Genomic DNA, 19060 nt, shown 5'->3' on the forward strand with positions numbered 1-19060 from the left:
GGAGTGGGTTGCCATGCCCTCCTCCAGGGATCTTTCCAACCCAGGGATTGTACCCAGGTCTCCCATATTGCAGGCAGATTCTTTACCTTCTGAGCCACCAGGGAAACACAAGAATACTGGAGTGGGTAGCCTATCCCTTCTCCAGGGGATATTCCTGACCCAAGAATCGAACCAGGGTCTCCTGCATTGCACGCAGATTCTCTACCAGCTGAGCTACCCGGGAAGACCAGAACAAATATATCAGGTATTTAAAATAGTCAGACTCTTAGAAACGAAGGTACAATGATGATTGCCAGATGCTGGGCGGAGGGTGGGACTGGGCAGCTGCTGTTCGATGGGCATAAAGCGGCAGTATATAAGATGAATGCATTCTAGATTCTTCCTGTACGACACTGTGCCTGCGCTGTACTGTGCACTTAAAAATTCCTTCCTTAAGAGGGCTGAGTGTTCTTACCTCAATAAAAGATAAAGAAATAAGGAAAAGACTTTTTCACTGGCTATTTGTCTTTATGAAAACTTTTACATGGTTCTTACTTTTCTTCGTTTACTGCTGACTGGCCAAAACTGCTTCTTAGATGGAGACCAACATTTGGAAACTGCTGGGATAAAAGATATGGCTAAATCTGTGCTGGTCCCAAGAAGTCACTGGAAGAGCTCTTTGTTTTGAATAAATTATTGATATTGGTTTTTTCTCCAATGACTCAGCTCTTTTTCATTAAAAAAAAAAAAAAAGAGAGAGAGAGAGCGAGATTTTGGGAACCAGTAAATGTGCATTTTTTGCCTAGAACATTAAGGTGAAAATTCACTGCTGGCTTTACCGATGGCCAGTTGTAAGACCTTGATCAAGTTGCTAATCTCTTCAACATCTTTTTTCCCTCTGCAAAATAGGGATTATCATGCTGTGGTAGGCAACCTTGAAGATGGCCCCCAATGGTCCTAATTCCTGGTATCCACACCCTTCTGTAATCCACTCTCCTGCAGCAGGGCTGGACCCAGTGATTCACTTCTAACAGACAGACTATGTTGAGAAAGTAATGGGAGATCACTCCAAGATTGGGTTACAGATTATAAGAGCTCTTTCCACTTTCTTTCTGAATCACTGGGGGGAAGCCAACTGCCATGTTGGGAGGTGCCTTGTGGAGAGGTCACTATGAGGAAATGAAGCCTGCCAACAGACACTCGAGTGAGCTGGAAAGGGAGCTTTCCTCTGCCTTTAGATGAGCAGCAGCAGACCAGCAGAACTGTGGCTTCCCAGGAGACCCTGACCCAGAAGTACCCAGTGAAGCCACACCCAGGGTCCTGATCCACAGAAAGTATGAGATCATGAATATTTGTGGTTTTAAGCTGCTTAATGTTGGGGTAATTTGTATATGGCAATAAGTACTAATACAAATGCCTACATTGCAAAACTGTGAAGAACAATTGGAAAAACGTGCTTAATTAGATCACCTATGCTAATAATCTAAAACATATGAAACAGGAAGAGAAAGCCTAGCTCATGAAAGGCAGCCTATAAATGTTAGTTTTCTCTTCCATTCGCCTCTAAAGTGAGAACAATCATAACTGCTCTGTTGTGAAAATGTTTTGAAAAATGTAATCTACTATGGAACTATAATACATGTAATAATGTAAGGTATTATTGTAACAAGAAAGAAAACATTGTTACTTTAAAAGCTGTTTGCAGTTTACACTGGTTTGGTTGGCCCAAAAGGAATGAAGAATTCATAAGAAGACACTAGCTCTTTTGTTTGGGAGGAGGGGACCCTAAATAAGTGGGTACAATTATGAGAAAGAAAGGAATTCACTGAAAGCTGGAATTCAAAACAGGAGGTGACCCTGATAATGTAAGAACCGCCCCCCCCACCCCCTGCCAGGAAGCTTTGGCAATCTTGGAAAAGGTGTGGTTTTCCCACAATACTCAAGATTGGGCCACATACTATTTAATGTGTATGTTCAAAGACAAGTGTCTCTAAAATGATGGAGGGCCTGGAGGGTACATGGGCAGGAAATACAAAGATCATGAGATAGGTACAGGACTGAAATCTGACCCCAGAATAAAGCTTAGCCTTGAGTTTGGGGACAGAATGAAGGTATAAAGTAAATTATTATAGAAACACTCAAGGAAAAAGCTCTTTGTCAAAGTATGGAGGACAATCATGTTTGTCATAAATGTTTTCCACTACCACTCATTTTATTTATTCTTATTAATTGTTAATTAATCTTCTTAATCTCTTATTCATTTAAGAGATACAAAGAAGGTGTGTTGTTTGCTAGTCAAGGAATGGAGTCAATAGTAAGTCAAATTTTCCCACAATTTATGTTACTTTAATAAAAATCATGTGATTCCCTGGGTGTTCTCCTTTTTTTTTCTTTTACTTTCTTTGAGGGAGAAGTAGAACTTTTTAAATTATTTGTTTATTTATTATTATTTGGCTCTGCCACATGGCTTGCAGGATTTTAGTTCCCCAGCCAGGGATTGAACCCTGGCCCTGGCAGTGAAAGTGCCAAGTCCCAACTACGGGACCACTAGGGCATTCCTGGTATGATTGTGTGTGTGTGTGAAAACTAAGAATCCAGAGTAGTTCAGAGAATAAGACATTTGTATACCCAGCTTGGGCATTGTGCCTGCAGATGTGGCTGGGTCTGTCCTTTATTTCAGTCTTTCATAAGCCACAGGACAAAGTCTAAGCTGCCTGGTGCAACATTCAAGGTCCTTCATCATCTGCCTTCTGACCATCTCTCCAGTGGCACTTCCCACCCAATCCTTACTCCCTCCTATGACACACACCAGCAACACCAAACTGCCCGATTGCCAGAATTCACCTGCTGTTTCAGACTTCTCTGCCTGTAATCCACCATGTACTACTTCATCTTTAAGAGCCCAACTCAAAGGTCACCTCTACTGGGAAGCATCCTCCAGCCCCCATTGGTCCTTTCTCACAACCCCTTTTGTCCTGGGCATCTGTTTCCATAACTGTATTATGTTTAAGTGTGTGGGCTGCTTAAAGCTACCACTCACTAGCTATGTGACCTTGAACCAGTTGTTCAACTCCTCTGTCCCTCAGATTCCTTATTTGTTAAATGATGTAGGTATATTGTGAGGATTAAATGAGTCAATCCTTGTAAATTTAGAACGGTGCCTGGCACATCATAAGTGCTCCGTTTTCATTATAATTATGAATTTGCTTATCCTTCTGTTTGCTTATTTGATTCTGAGCTCCTTGGAATTAAGGACAACACAATGTCCAACACATAAAAGAAACTGAAGACTATACATTTCGTGCTAATGAAAATCTGGTGTGTGTGCATGTGTGTGTATTTTTAAAAAAGAAACTTCTGTAGCTATGGATTCCTTAGTGAATTTCTTAATAATGCCCAGATGTTTGCAAACATAAACTAAATTTGATTTTGTATATTCCATAAGCGTCTATTGATAATGATAATAAAAATCCTATTTTTGTTTAAAAATAAGCCCCCAAACACTATCCTCAGAGCCCATGGAGAAGCAAACCAGGTCCATCTTTTATTTTCCTCCATGTGAACAAAACACCAAATTTAATTTGCATCTGTATCAAGAAGCTTTTTTTTTTTTTTAAGAGTTTTATTAAAAGCAGAATATGGCATTTGGGAAGGATAATTAAACACATCTGAAACCCAGGAGATAACAAGAGATGAAGAATTTTGTAATAAAATCAGCCCAGTTAAATCCCCTCCCCTTCCTTCTAAGTTCAAAAATGACTGTTCTTGGAAAAGAGTGGGCTCTTCATTTAGAGCCTTGCTGGAGGCTTGCTGTGTCCCTTGGAGTCTCCACTCCTTGAGGCAGGAGGTAGACACTGTTACAGAATTAATTCAAAAGTCTAAGCTGGGGAGTGCAGCCATACTGCTTCTCCTGCAGACCTGACTCAGGTTCTACAACCTCCACGTGACCTTCCCTGACCACCCAGACATCTCTGAAGTCAGAGCACTTATTAGCTAATCCAGAGACTTCCAAATTTTTTCTATGCACAGCATCTTGTGTCTCCCAATTTCTTTGTGTGTGGTATTCCTTGGCCAAAAAAAATCTTAATAGTCTTCATCATTAGCAGTTATGTCTGAAAAAATCATGTCCTAACAACTTAGCTGCTGTTTGAAAGAAATACTACATACAAACTGAAAGAAAATTGCTCTTTGAAATTTTATTCTTACACAACCCTAATTGCTTACTAATGGATATATATGCCTGTTGGGCACTACACAACTTCTTAAACTTTGAAATCAGATTGGACACCACCACTTTCTTTGCTTGTTCCATATGGATTTTTGTGTAGTACTTAACATTTTTTTATCACAGTAGAGTTACTGTGAGAATTCAGCTTTGCCAAGTTGTAAGATAGAGGAATGTAGCGTGATCTAATGCAGAAACGATGAACTACAGTAACACATATGATGAGGATTACTGGTCTCTGGGATTTTTTTTATTAAAAAAATATCCCATGGTGCCCCTGTGAATTCACTGTAGCACCCTGGCGTGCCTCCGTGTACAGTTTGGAAATCTTAAATATTATCCCTGGCTACTCAAAATTTGGCCATGAGTCTTCAACCTTGGCATTAAGTAGGAACTTATTCCCACCGCCCCCAAACTACAGATCAGAATGCGCATTTTAACAAGATGCCTAAAGAGATTTGTGTGCATATAACAGTTTGAGAAGCACAGTTATAAGCATTATTGAGCACCAGATCATATCCTGCTATTCTGAGATGCCCTATATTAGTATATATTTTTAGATTCTTGTGCTTTTTAAAAAGATTATTGCATCTTTTCTGTACAACTTTCCCATGTGGGTAGTTAGCTAGATGGAGGGCAGAGATGTCATTATGCTTTGTGATCTCCCCAGTGTTCAGTGTGGAGTATCTCGCATGGAGTAAGGGGCTCAAATATCTGCTGAACAAATGGATCCAATCTCTGGGCCTCCCAGACATACTTGGTGGAATCACTTGTACAAGAAAATTATTGGCAAAGCTAGATCCCAAAGATACCAACAACATTCTTAGTAGATATAGGATGAATATGGCATTTTAGGATCTTGGGTTTAATATGTTAGTTCTTTTAAAATGGACGCATCCTGATATTTGCATCATAGCAAGAAGAGAATTATACCTTATTTTTTCAGCCTGATGGGCAATATAATTATGTTGTAGAGTTATGTAGCCCCAAACTACAGTGACATGATTATATAAAAGTGAAGGCAGAAAAGAAGCTGTTAAAATTTAGGTATGCTGCATTTCCTGAAAATATAATGCACTGAGTGTTCGAAGGTAATAATGCCATTTATTAATTGCACTCATGAATCATTTGAATGCCAAAATCTGCATCCATGCAAAATGTCATGGAAATTGGATTTGATTCTGTTTAAAACAGCTGTCTCCACTACAGCCAAACTGAATGTACCACATTCTTGGGAATAAATTTGAAAGGAAAAAAAAGCAGAAACATTGCTTTGCTTTGTCAGAGGGTTCAAGTTTGTTCTCAGTGCCATCAGGTACTCACTACTTTTCTTTTTCCTTTAGAGATATTTCTCTCATCAAATGTTCCACTGACTCATTGAGACAAAGCATCATGCTAGTGGATAAAAGGCCACTCTGGTCTCTCTGCAGCCAGTGTGAATCTGCTTCATAACCACAAACTACTTTTCTCATCCCAAGTAGCCATCTCATAGATGTGGGAGGGAAGAGAGGGAGTCAGCTAGGAGCATAGAATGATGGCATCTTAATAGACCAGTAGGTCTTGGAGGTATAAACATCCACTCCTTAGCACGTGCTCTTGACTCCAGCTCTGTAACACACCCCACCCCCTCCCACTGCGGCCATCACTCAGCTGGGTTACTGCAGCAGGTGCTTACTTCGTGTCTTGGCTTCATTCTTACTCATTAATACAGCCCATCTCCACAGAGCCTCCTGACAAACCTTTAAAAACAAAACAAGACAAAAATAGACCACATGACTCCCTTGCCCAAAACTGTCTGATGGGTCAGAATTGCTCATGACCACTTGAATAAAATCCATCCCCCTTCCACAGCTAACCAGACCTTACAGGATCTGGCCACCATGTGCCTTTCTAACCTCATTCCATATCCACTCCATTTACACTACTCTCCAGCCACACAGGTGGCACTAGAGGTAAAGAACCTGCCTGCCAATGCAGGAGGTATAAGAGACACAAGTTCAATCCCTGGGTTGGGAAGATCACTTGGAGGAGGGCACAGCAACCCACTCCAGTGTTCTTGCCTGGATAATCCAATGGATAGAGGAGCCTGGTGGGCTACAGTCTATAGGGTCTCACAGAGTCGGACACGACAGAAACAACTTAGCACCAGCCACACTCACCTCCTTATCCCTGGAATGCACCAAACTCCTTCACTCTTCCAGGCCTTGAGCTAGCTCCTCTTGCTGCCTGGAGTGCTCTTACCCTAGATCTTCAGGTAGATAACTGTTTCTCACCACTCAAATATCAGCAAAGAAGGAACCTCTTCAGAAAATTTGCCTGTCTGCCCACCCTATATAAATAGTTGCTCTTAACAAACACATATCTCTCTGGATATTATTGGTATTATCCCATTTAGTGTTCTTAAACACATACACTATCTGAATGCATCCTATTTATTAATTAACATGCCAGTTTTAGAAATTATGTTTCCCCATAATAATAAATGCTCAGTGGGATCGGGGATCATATATATTTTATTCACACCCACATTCCTTTAGCAGACTCTGATATAAGAGGCACGCTTTTATAAAGGCTTTAGAAATGAACTCTCTTGTTTTCCTAGAATAATTGAGATCCAGAAGAGTTGTGGGCATATGCCACACCATATAGGCAGTTAATGATGAGGCCAAGGACCCAGTCTAGGAGTTACTGGTTCACTGCTATTTCTGTTGCACCTCCTGGCTTTCACTCAAAGGAAAAACGATCTCAACCCAAGTGGCTTAAAAAAACTGTTCAAAAAAAAATTCAGATGACTCTGATTCAGACATGCCCCATCTTTGGATATGAAATTGTCTGCAAAGTTCATTGTCCAAACTTTTCTGTGTAAAGATTGTTCACCAAACTTCCCAGGGCATTCACATATAAGTCAGTTTAGACTTCAAGGTAGAAGTTGTTTTTTTTTTTTTTTTTTAAGTTTCATCTTTTATTAATAAAATAAATCTGTTGTTGAAATTAACATATCAGATGGAACAACAAAACTAGAAATAACTTAGATCTCTGAAGATAATTTATTCATTAAATTAGAACTTTTAAACACAGGCAAAAGAGAAAATAACTATTATTAAAATGTTCCAACCAAATTGCTGCTTATCTTACACTATGCTAATTAGTAACAGCACCCGAAATTCACTCTTCCACAACCATCAGAGAAAATTGGAGATTATAGAAAGGCTGCAGGAGGAGGGTTGATAGGCAGGCAGGGGGCTGTGCTAGTAGTAGTTATGAGAAAGACTGAATACAAACCATTAAGGTTTGAGTTCAAAACCATCCTTGGGGTTTGTGTCAGATTGTTAATACTTCTCTCTTCTTTCCACCATCCTGAGGACAACCCTGTAATACTTGCAAGTTAGGTTCCTTATAGGATTATGAGAAATCATTTTCTGCATGCAGATAGAATGATCCTAATAAAGCACAAAATATACTAGGTCACGTTTCCACTTAAAACCCTTCAAAGTCTCCTCATTGCCCTTAGGAGAAAAATGCATACTCCTTAGCATGAACTACTGGTCCTATCACATGGTATCCCTATTTACTTCTCAATTTTATCTTTCCTTTGTATTCTCTGCCTCAGTCACATGCAACTATATTCAGTCTTTCACCTGAGAACATTTGTAGCTGCTGACTCCTTAGCTGAATGCATATTTCTCTTTTAAATATTAGAAATATAGTATAACAGCACATGTTATGGGCTGACATTTGTACTCCCAAAATTTGTATGTTGAAGTTCTAACTTCCAGTGTGACTGTATGTGGAGATAGGGCCCTTAGGAGGTAATTAAGGTTGAATGAGGTCATAAGTGTGAGGCTCTAATATGATAAGATTAATGTCTTCATAAAAAGAGAAACCCAGTAACTTTCTCTCTCTTGCTCTCTCTCTCTCTGTGCACAAGTAAGCAATCATTGAGCACACAGCAAGATAGATGGTGGCCCCTTATAAGACAAGAGAAGAAGCCTCAGAATCAAACCTATCTTTCTGCCGCCTTGATCTTGGATAGCATCTTTTATAAGCTCCTTGATCCAGTCTTTAGAACTGTAAGAAATAAATTTCTGTGGTTTAAGCCACCTAGTCTATGGTATTTTGTTATGACAGCTTGAGTTGGCTAATACACTCTAGAAAATATTATTAAAATAATAAAATAATAATACTAACAACAATAGTGTAGTTTGTGTATTCCAGGTATTATACTAACCATTCTATAATGTGATAGCTCACATAATCTTCAAGACACCCATAATATAGCTATTATTGTTTCCATTTTACAAGTAAAGTACAGTTCAGAGAGGTTATATCTTTCTCTTAGCAGTGATAAACCTGAAATCAATAAAGGTAAGTAATGTACCGTCACACACACAAAGTGCCTTGAAGAACAAGGATTGTGACCTGGCCCTAACTGGCTGCAAGTCCTTTGTAATTGCTGCCCCGTGCCTGCCCAGAGATTAAAGCTCTGGAGTCCTATGAGGGATTGCTGAAGGACCCTGGGATGTCTTGCCTAACTATATCTAATAGTGTGCCCAAAGATACTCACCTCAAGTATCTGGAGGATGGATTACTTTGGAAGAGGGACTAGATTATTTTCCAAAAACTTAAGCAAAGTCATTTGAACCAATGACAGGAAGTTTCTGAAAATAGATTTCAGCCACTTCAATGAAGATTTTTCTTACAGTTCAGAGATGAGATGGGCTATCTGGAGACCTGGGTCTCAAGAAGTGGGCTGAAGAAGGAACTGGAAATTAATTAAAGGCTAGAATGGAGATGACCAGACACTAGACTAGAGTTAGACCAGATAACCTCTAAGGTTCCATCCAGCTTTGGGAATAACTGACCCCGGGTTTTCACAATGGGTGGACTCTTCACGACGACCTTATTGTTGGTACAACCATTTAAGGTTGCAAAACACATGGTCCTAAACCAGCCAGACCTGTTTGGTGAAGATGTATTTTTCTGTCACTTTTGTAACCAGACTTCCTTTTACTGAATGCCTGAAGGGAGGTACAGTGAAGTGCCCATTCTTGCTTGGGAATAGGTAATTGTACTTGTGAGTTCGCAAAGGTCATCCCAGTTCTCCACTTTTACTTCACCCTCTTCCCCTGCCTCCTGAAGCCCAAACTAGGATGGTAAACTACAACAAGGCTCAGTGAGGGAAGTTAAACCCTCTGCTTTCCATCTTTCATAAGCAAAATCACAAGTATAATACTTTCCAAAAGGAAGTTTTATATTTTACAAAAGGAAGTTTTACTTTGAAAACTATTGAAGAAGAGGTAAGAGAAACAAATATTTTTAGCTTGCTGTAGTTCACTTTGCCAAGCTGGCGGCAGATTTATTCTTTTTCAGGGATTGTTTTACTTTTTACTCTATTTCCCCCCACGTTTAATTATACAACCATCAAGCTTTTGTTCTCCCAATATACCTAAGTAACATTGGGTGCTTTCTTTTCATTTTAGACTGACCAGTACAGTTCTCAGAAAATTAATTAATTCAGCCAATTTGTGCTTTGCTTTAAAGCAATAAATAAATGTCTTGAGTGCCTATTCTGTGCCAGGGTCTTTGCTAGACTTCAGGATACAAAAAATGAACAAACCCTGGCCTCCATTCTGGAGGAAAAACTTACTGAACTTTTTGGGTTGCAAATTACAGAAACCAAACTTCAATTAGCTGAGGCAAAAAAAGGGAGTTCATTGACTCACATATTCAAACCACAGAAATGACCAGGACAACATGAACTAGAGGCTTGAGTGCTTTTCAGATGTTTATTCCCATCCCCTGCCTCAGCTTGATTTCTGTTTTGGCAATTTCCCATGAAACTGACACCATAACAACCAAGAACCCCAGGTTATACCTTCTCTCTTTTTTTCTACCCAAGAGGAAAAAAAACTTTTCCACACAGTTGCATATAAAAATGTCCTAGGAAAGAACTTAATTGGTGCAGCATAGGTCATATGCTGTCAGACATTGCGGCGATAGGGGCAAGGTCAGCAATCTTAAAAAAAAAAAGTTTATTAAAGTATAATTTATATACAGAGAACTGTACATATTTAATGTGTACAGTTTAATGAGTCCAGACATCTGCTACCATTTAAATCTCATATCACAACAGAGGGGTCTGCAAGGGTAGAGAGGGAGGAACAGTTTCCTAAGACAAAGTGGGTGCTGGTGATGGTTTAGTTGCTCAGTTGTGTTGGACTCTTTGTGACCTCACGACTGTAGCCCACCAGGATCCTCTGTCATGGGATTCTCCAGGCAAGAATACTGCAGTGGGTTGCCATTTTCTTCTCTAGAGGATCTTCCTGACTCAGGGATTGAACTAGTATCCCTTGCATTGCAGGTGAATTCTTTACCACTGTGCCACCAGGGAAGCCTAAAGGGGGTTCTGTTACTTGAAAAAAGAGTGCTCCTATGCAGACCAAAGACCACAAACCCATCTCAAGGAGCTTACTGGGTTATAGGGAAGACAGATATGCAAGCAAATAACAATAAAGTAATGTTATAACACGCTTTAATGGGAGTATGTTTAAGAGTAATGCTGAGGGCTATCAAAGCACGAGAAAGAAATTAATTCTTCCTGGAGGTTTAGAAGAAGCTGAATTCATGGAGAAATGAGAAGGCATAGGAAAATAGGATTAAATCAGGTTGTGATAGGCCTAGTATACTAACTTGAGGAGTTTGGGTACAATTCAGTGGGCTACAGGATGGGACTTGAGAATATTATGCACAGGAGTGTCACAGGACCACTTAGAGACATCCTCCATGGGATCCTGCTCTTTTGGAGACCCAGCTGGCCCTCTGATAGACATATCAATTTCCACAAGACAAGGAGTCCACAGGGCCAATGAGGTGTGTTCACTCACAGCCTGAATTCTTTCCCACTTCTAGATCACAATCCGAGTGCTCAGAAACTGAAATTCCCTGCTCAAAGGATGACAAGCCTGCTTTTAGGGATGGTAAGTTCTGCAGACTGCCATAGGTCTCTCCTCTAGGCCTCCATAGGTCTATCCAATGGGAAAAGAATAATCTTTTCAATGAACTGTGCTGGGAAAACTGGATATCCACATGCAAAAGACTGAAATTGAACACTTACCTCACATCATATACAAATGATGTATATGAAGTTGGACACTTACCTCACATCATATACAAAAGTAATTCAAAATGAGACAAAGACCTAGATATAAGAGATCTGTAAAACTCTTAGAAGAAATTGAGATAAATCTTTATCACCTCAGATTTGGTAATGGACTTATAGATGTGGCATTGAAAGCCTGAAAAACAATAGGAAAAATAGAAAAGTTACACTTCATCACAGTTAAAATTTTTGTGCTTCAAAGGACATTATCAAGACAGTGAAAAGACAGGGAAAGAAATATTTGTAAATCAAACGTCTGATGAAGAAGATATATTTATATATAAACAGCTCATATAGCTCAGTAATAAAAAGATAGCCTAATTTAAAAATTAGAAAATGAACTGAATAAACATTTCTCCAAATCAGATAGAAAAATGGCCAATAAGCATATGAAGTTGTTTAACATTATTAGTCATTCAGTGCAGTTAAGTTCAGTCCCTCAGTTGTGTCTGACTCTTTGGACCCCATGAATCGCACGGCATGCCAGGCCTCCCTGTCTATCACCAACTCCCATGAGTTGACTCAAACTCATGTCCATCGAGTCAGTGATGCCATCCAGCCATCTTATCCTCTGTCGTCCCCTTCTCTTCCTGCCCCCAATCCCTCTCAGCATCAGAGTCTTTTCCAATGAGTCAACTCTTCGCATGAGGTGGCCAAAGTATTGGAGTTTCAGCTTTAGCATCATTCCTTCCAAAGAACACCCAGGACTGATCTCCTTTAGAATGCACTGGTTGGATCTCCTTGCAGTCCAAGGGACTCTCAAGGGTCTTCTCCAACACCACAGTTCAAAAGCAACAATTCTTTGGTGCTCAGCTTTCTTCACAGTCCAACTCTCACATCCATACATGACCACAGGAAAAACCATAGCCTTGACTAGATGGACCTTAGTCGGCAAAGTAACATCTCTGCTTTTAAATATGCTATCTAGGTTGGTCAAAACTTTTCTTCCAAGGAGTAAGCGTCTTTTAACCTCATGGCTGCAGTCACCATCTGCAGTGATTTTGGAGCCCACAAAAATAAAGTCTGACAATGTTTCCACTGTTTCCCCATCTATTTCCCATAAAGTGATGGGACCAGATGCCATGATCTTCGTTTTCTCAATGTTGACCTTTAAGCCAACATTTTCACTCTCTTCTTTCGTTTTCATCAAGAGGCTTTTTATTTCCTCTTCACTTTCTGCCATAAGGGTGGTGTCATCTGCATATCTGAGGTTATTGATATTTCTCTCGGCCATCTTGATTCCAGCTTGTGCTTCTTCCAGCCCAGCGTTTCTCATGATGTACTCTGCATAGAGGTTAAATAAGCAGGGTGACAATGTACAGCCTTAACGTACTCCTTTTCCTATTTGGAACCAGTCTATTGTTCCATGTCCAATTCTAACTGTTGCTTCCTCACCTGCATACAGGTTTCTCAAGAGGCAGGTCAAGTGGTCTGGTATGCCCATCTCTTTCAGAATTTTCCACAGTTTATTGTGATCCACACAGTCAAAGGCTTTGGCATAGTCAATAAAGCAGAAAGAGATGTTTTTCTGGAACTCTCTTGCTTTTTCCATGATCCAGCAGATGTTGGCAATTTGATTTCTGATTCCTCTGCCTTTTCTAAAACCAGTTTGAACATTAGGAAGTTCATGGTTCACGTATTGCTGAAGCCTGGCTTGGAGAATTTTGAGCATTACTTTACTAGAGTGTGAGATGAGTGCAATTGTGCCGTAGTTTGAGCATTCTTTGGCATTGCCTTTCTTTGGGATTGGAATGAAAACTGACCTTTTCCAGTCCTGTGGCCACTGCTGAGTTTTCCAAATTTGCTGGCATATTGAGTGCAGCACTTTCACAACATCATCTTTCATGATTTGAAATAGCTCAACTGGAATTCCATCACCTCCACTAGCTTTGTTCATAGTGATGCTTTCTAAGGCCCACTTGACTTCCCATTCCAGGATGTCTGGCTCCAGGTGAGTGATCACACCATCATGATTATCTAGGTCATGAAGATCTTTTTTATACAGTTATTCTGTGTATTCTTGCCATCTGTTCTTAATATCATTTGCTTCCCTTAGGTCCATTTCTGTCCTTTATCGAGCCCATCTTTGCATGAAATGTTCCCTTGGTATCTCTAATTTTCTTGAAGAGATCTCTAGTCTTTCCCATTCTGTTGTTTTCTTTTATTTCTTTGCATTGATCACTGAGGAAGGCTTTCTTATCTCTTCTTGCTATTCTCTGGAACTCTGCATTCAGATGGGACTATCTTTCCTTTTCTCCTTTGCTTGTCGCTTCTCTTCTTTTCACAGCTATTTGTAAGGCCTCCCCAGACAGTCATTTTGCATTTTCTCATTTCTTTTCCATGGTGATGGTCTTGATCCCTGTCCTGTACAGTGTCACAAACCTCCATCCACAGTTCATCAGGCACTCTATCTATCAGATCTAGGCCCTTAAATCTATTTCTCACTTCCACTGTATAATCATAAGGGATTTGATTTAGGTCACACCTGAATGGTCTAGTGGTTTTCCCTACTTTCAATTTTAGTCTGAATTTGGCAATAAGGAGTTCATGATCTGAACCACAGTCAGCTCCTGGTCTTGTTTTTGCTGACTGTGTAGAGCTTCTCCATCTTCTACTACTTCTGTCTACTACTTCTATAGCTTCTCTCTCCATCTATCTACCACTGCAGGCAGGAATCCCTTAGAAGAAATGGAGTAGCCATCATGGTCAACAAAAGAGTCTGAAATGCAGTACTTGGATGCAATCTCAAAAATGACAGAATGATCTCTGTTCGTTTCCAAGGCAAACCGTTCAATATCACGGTAATCCAAGCCTATGTCCCAACCAGTAATGCTGAAGAAGCTGAAGTTGAAAGGTCCTATGAAGACCTACAAGACCTTTTAGAACTAACACCCCAAAAGATGTCCTTTTCATTATAGGGGGCTGGAATGCAAAAGTAGGAAGTCAAGAAACACCTGGGGTAACAGGCAAATTTTGCCTTGGACTATGGAATGAAGCAGGGCAAAGGCTGATAGAGTTTTGCCAAGAGAACGCACTGGTCATAGTAAACACCCTCTTCCAACAACACAAGAGAAGATTCTATACATGGACATCACTAGATGGTCAACACCGAAATCAGATTATTAGTCATTGAAAGTGAAAGTGAAGTCGCTCAGTTGTCTTCGACTCTTTGCGATGCAGTGGATTGTAGCCCACCAAGCTCCTTCATCCATGGGATTCTCCAGGCAAGAATACTGGAGTGGGTTGCCATTTCCTTCTCCAGGGGAATCTTCCTGACCCAGGGATGGAACCCAGGTCTCCCACGTTGCAGGCAGACGCTTTAATCAGATTGATTATTAGTCATTAGGGAAATGCAAACCAAACCTAAAAAGACATGAAGGTGTGGCATGTGAATTATCTCTCAGTCCAATTCACTCAGTCATGTCTAACTCTTTGTGATCCCATGGATTGTAGCCTACCAGGCACCTCTGTCCATGGAATTCTCCAAGCAAAAACACTGGAATGGTTTGCCACTCTCTTCTCCAGGGCATCTTCCTGACCCAGGGATCGAACCCAGGTCTCCTGCACTGCAGGCAGGTTTTTACCATCTGAGCCACCAGGGAAGCCTATCTCTCAGTAAAACTGTTAATTTTTTTGAAAGGCAGCCTGAAGGGAAGAGGGAATAAGTAATTCAGTAAATATATAGACACATACATACACAAGTGCATAAATAAAATGGACATATATTTAAAACAAAATGTTCAGATTCCCTCTGGGGAATTGCCAGCGATTTAAGTTATTCTGTAACAAATAACATTTAGGTATCAAAATTCTTAACTACTTAAAAGCTTAAAAATGAAAAGCATTCCATCCACTCCAGTTGCCTATTAAATGGGTAATTAATCCCTGTTTTCAGGCCTCATATCTTCCTATGGAAATATTCTTCCAGTGCAACACACCTGGTCTCTCCAAACCCCTGTCCCCAGTACAGCAGCAACTTAACTGACTGGTGAATTTAAAAATGAAACTGAGCGTGTGCTCTAGTGCAGCTGGGTCTGTCTACAGAGAGGCATTTTGGAAGCTCCTTGTGGCAGTCTTTGTCCCTGCAAGGGATCAGAACACGACTTAGAGAGATGGGAAATGTGTTAGAGATCCACGTGATTGATGCACACTGTGGTGATTTTAAAATATCCGCAAATTCTCTGGCATTTTTCCCATCTGGAGGTAGAGTCTCTATGTACTTCCCTTTTGAACCTAGCTAAGGATTTTGCTTCCAGAGAAGGCAATGGCACCCCACTCCAATACTCTTGCCTGAAAAGATTTATTCAATGGCCTCCCATGGATGGAGGAAGCTGGTAGGCTGCAGTCCATCGGGTAGCGAAGAGTCAAGACACGACTGAGCGACTTCACTTTCACTTTTCACCTTCATGCATTGGAGGAGGAAATGGCAGCCCACTCCATTGTTCTTGCCTGGAAAATCCTAGGGATGGAGGAGCCTGGTGGGCTGCTGTCTATAGGATCGCAGAGTCGGACACGACTGAAGCGACTTTGCAGCAGCAGCAAGGACTTTGCTTAATCAATAGAATAAGACAAACGTTGTGCAGCCTGACTTCTGAGAGTGTTAAAAGAAAAAATGCCGCGTGGCTTCCATTAGTTTCTCTTGGAACAATCATTTTGGGACTCTTCAGTCACTGTGAAAGAAGTTCAGGGGCCCTGAGGTCACCATATGGAGAGAGCATATGCGATGAGAGGGAGAGACAGTGCTCTAGCCACAGCTGTTGGAGGCTTTCCAGCCCAGGTGCTAGACACGGCAGTGAATGTGCCGGCTCTCCGCCGCCATTTGACCGCAACCATGTGAGGGACCGTGTGACACTCACCTCCATGAGACTAGCAGATTCCCGTTTATTTGTGAGCAAATAAATGATTGGTATCATTTTAAGGCGTAATCATTTTACGATTTAGCGTGACTTATCAGAGGGGAAAAAAAATCCAGAACACATAATATTCTCCACCGCAATCTTTACTAATAATGAAGTTTAATATCCTTTCTTTTTTTCATTTTTGGCCCCACCATGTGGCGTATGGGATCCCAGTTCGGGGACTGAACCCATGCCTTCTGCAGTGACAGCATGGAGTCTTAACACTGGACTGCTAGGGAAGTTCCTGATCTGCTCTTATTTAACCTCTCTTTCATATTTGTTAGTTGGTTCGAAACTCAGGAGGGAAAATTTATTCAATGGCCTCTTAAAACTCCAACGTTATCAACCCAATACAAGAATTTTTCTTGTCCACTAAGTGGACATGGATGGTGTCTCTGCTTGACTTGAATGGTCAAAAATGTCTCCCCAAACAGTCAATTAGAAGGGCTTTTTCTTAGAATGTTCTTTCTTAAGTTTTTAAAAACTCTTTAAAAACTGAACAAATCTGCTCTATCTTGTGCATATACATCTGTCAAACCTTTCACAGCAGACATTTTTCTCAACTTCTTGCCACTTTTCTTATTCGAGGTTCAAATAGTACAAACTTGCACGTGCATCAGAGTTGTGTGGAGGGCTCACAACATGGGCTCCTGGATTCCCTCCCCAGAATTCCTGATTCAGTAGCCCTGGGAGGGGCAGGAGAATTTTCATATCTAGCAAGTTCCCAAGTGCTGCTAATGCTGTGATCCAGCACAGATACTCTTTGAGAACCACCGAGCTTGAAAAATCAAATGTATAGAATGGTAGGAAGAGTCCTCATGCTGGCTGTGCCATCTTCCAGTAAAATGCAAAGGTCCCTAATAAGATTAAGGTCCCCATGTGAATAAAGAGGAACAAATGGAAGATAATCAATTTGTAAATCCCATTCAAGTGACAATGGCCAAGACCATTTCATGAAGGCTGGTCATGAAGCAAGTGTTTTCTTTCGTCTCATTAAAGTGCATGGTTTGGTCACAAAGACAGTGCCAGGCTACAAGCACTAGACACTGGTTGAATCCAAAATGCTACCTGTTAATAATGAGTCCACCTATGAATCTGTGAATCCAAGATTACTAGTAATATGTTTCATAAAAGAATTATTTGAATTAGGATATGTATTTCCTAAATAAATAAATGAATGAATTCTTAAAAACAAAAAGACAAAGTTCCCCAGTAAAAACCAAGACCTCTGCCTATAATACAGTTGTGAGCATCAACAACGATAATGACAAATAAGTGCTTTGCAAACCGTATGAGGTTATATAGCCAGGAAATGTGGCTTGAAGAGATTTGCCTGTGGATTTCATCTAAGTGTTAATATCTCTTTTCAAAGTGACACGAGAATCAAATGAAATATGACAACTGAAAGCTGTGGCAGAATCCACTAACCCATTTCCTGTTTGTTTCCTTTATAGGTTCCTGTGCTTTCCAGAAGCTCCTAAAACACGGAAGTAAAAGCAGAGTGGATAACATGTACTGAGTGCTTTCATGTGCACACAAAAGAGGCCATATTCCTGGAAGTGGAGAGCTAATGCCAGTCTTAGCTGGGACCATTATTGGGAGTCTCATTTCATCTGCAAAAAGGGACAACGATAGCCTTAATTTATAAGTTGTGAGGACTGAGTTAATATATGTAAAGCTCTTAAAAACAGACTTGGCATGTATTAATTAATATTGTTATTGTTGTTACTGTCATTTTCTCCCTTTTAAAAATGAGGACTAGGTTCAGAGAGTTTGAGAAATATACCCCAGATCTCCTGGCTGGAACTTCTCTGCAATCTTGCCTCTCAATTAAACAGAGGAATTAGAGCAGGAAAGTCAAAATAAAATGTGTACCCATACCTCTGCCATCATCACTTTTGCCTGAAAAATACATTGCTAATGGATCACAGCACAGTGCTCTGCAAAGTCAACGCTTCAGGACCCTCCTGCAGCCAGTGCTGTGGTTGGTGAGGGCTGCCTAGAAGCCCTTGAGATGTACCTGTTTGACCACACCAGGAGTGGGAAAATTGAATCTGGCACACTTTTAGAGCATTATAAAGTGAGAAGACCAAACCCAACAATGGAATCCTGGAATGAAAGGCTTGGGCTGCTTACCAATAGAACACTATTACCACCTTCCCTCTCCTTTTGGGTTACATTTCCCTGACTCGCAGCCTTCCACGTCTTGGGGTGAAGTCAAAGAAAAGAGGGTGATGTCTACTGCCATTCTACTTTTGGTCTAGGCCAATGGTTTTTCATCTTTTAAAAAATTAACTTTGTATTTCAGAAGATATGCTTCAGTGACTCAATTTTGTCTGAGGCAACTTCACAGTAAATGCTTCCTGATCAGCAGCAGGAACTCCATTAAAACCAAATAAAAAGGGAAACATTTTAAGGATCAAAGAAGATGAAACATTACAGAAACGCCACCGTCATAGTCAAAGGTCCAGTAATTCTACACTGTGAGTCCCTGATTCTTTACAATGGTGCTAGAAAAATTAATTGTTTAATCATGATGAAGACATGGCTATAAGTAATATTAATTGATATTGCCTTGGGCCTAAATTTTATTCTTCTACCACACTGAGAAGGGGATTATTATGCAGAGTAATGGATAATCTTCAAAGAGATATTTTCTCATTCTCTGCACCCTCTCTCCAGCATGCACTCATGGGCACTTTCTCTTGCTGTTGCTCCCTAGCTGACTTCACAAGTTCTTATTCTAGTTAAGAGTTCAGAACAGAATCAAGTTCTCCTTGAAGGTGAACATATTTAAAG

Source organism: Capricornis sumatraensis, chromosome 7 (genome assembly GCF_032405125.1).
Source record: "Capricornis sumatraensis isolate serow.1 chromosome 7, serow.2, whole genome shotgun sequence".
Lineage (NCBI taxonomy): Eukaryota > Metazoa > Chordata > Mammalia > Artiodactyla > Bovidae > Capricornis > Capricornis sumatraensis.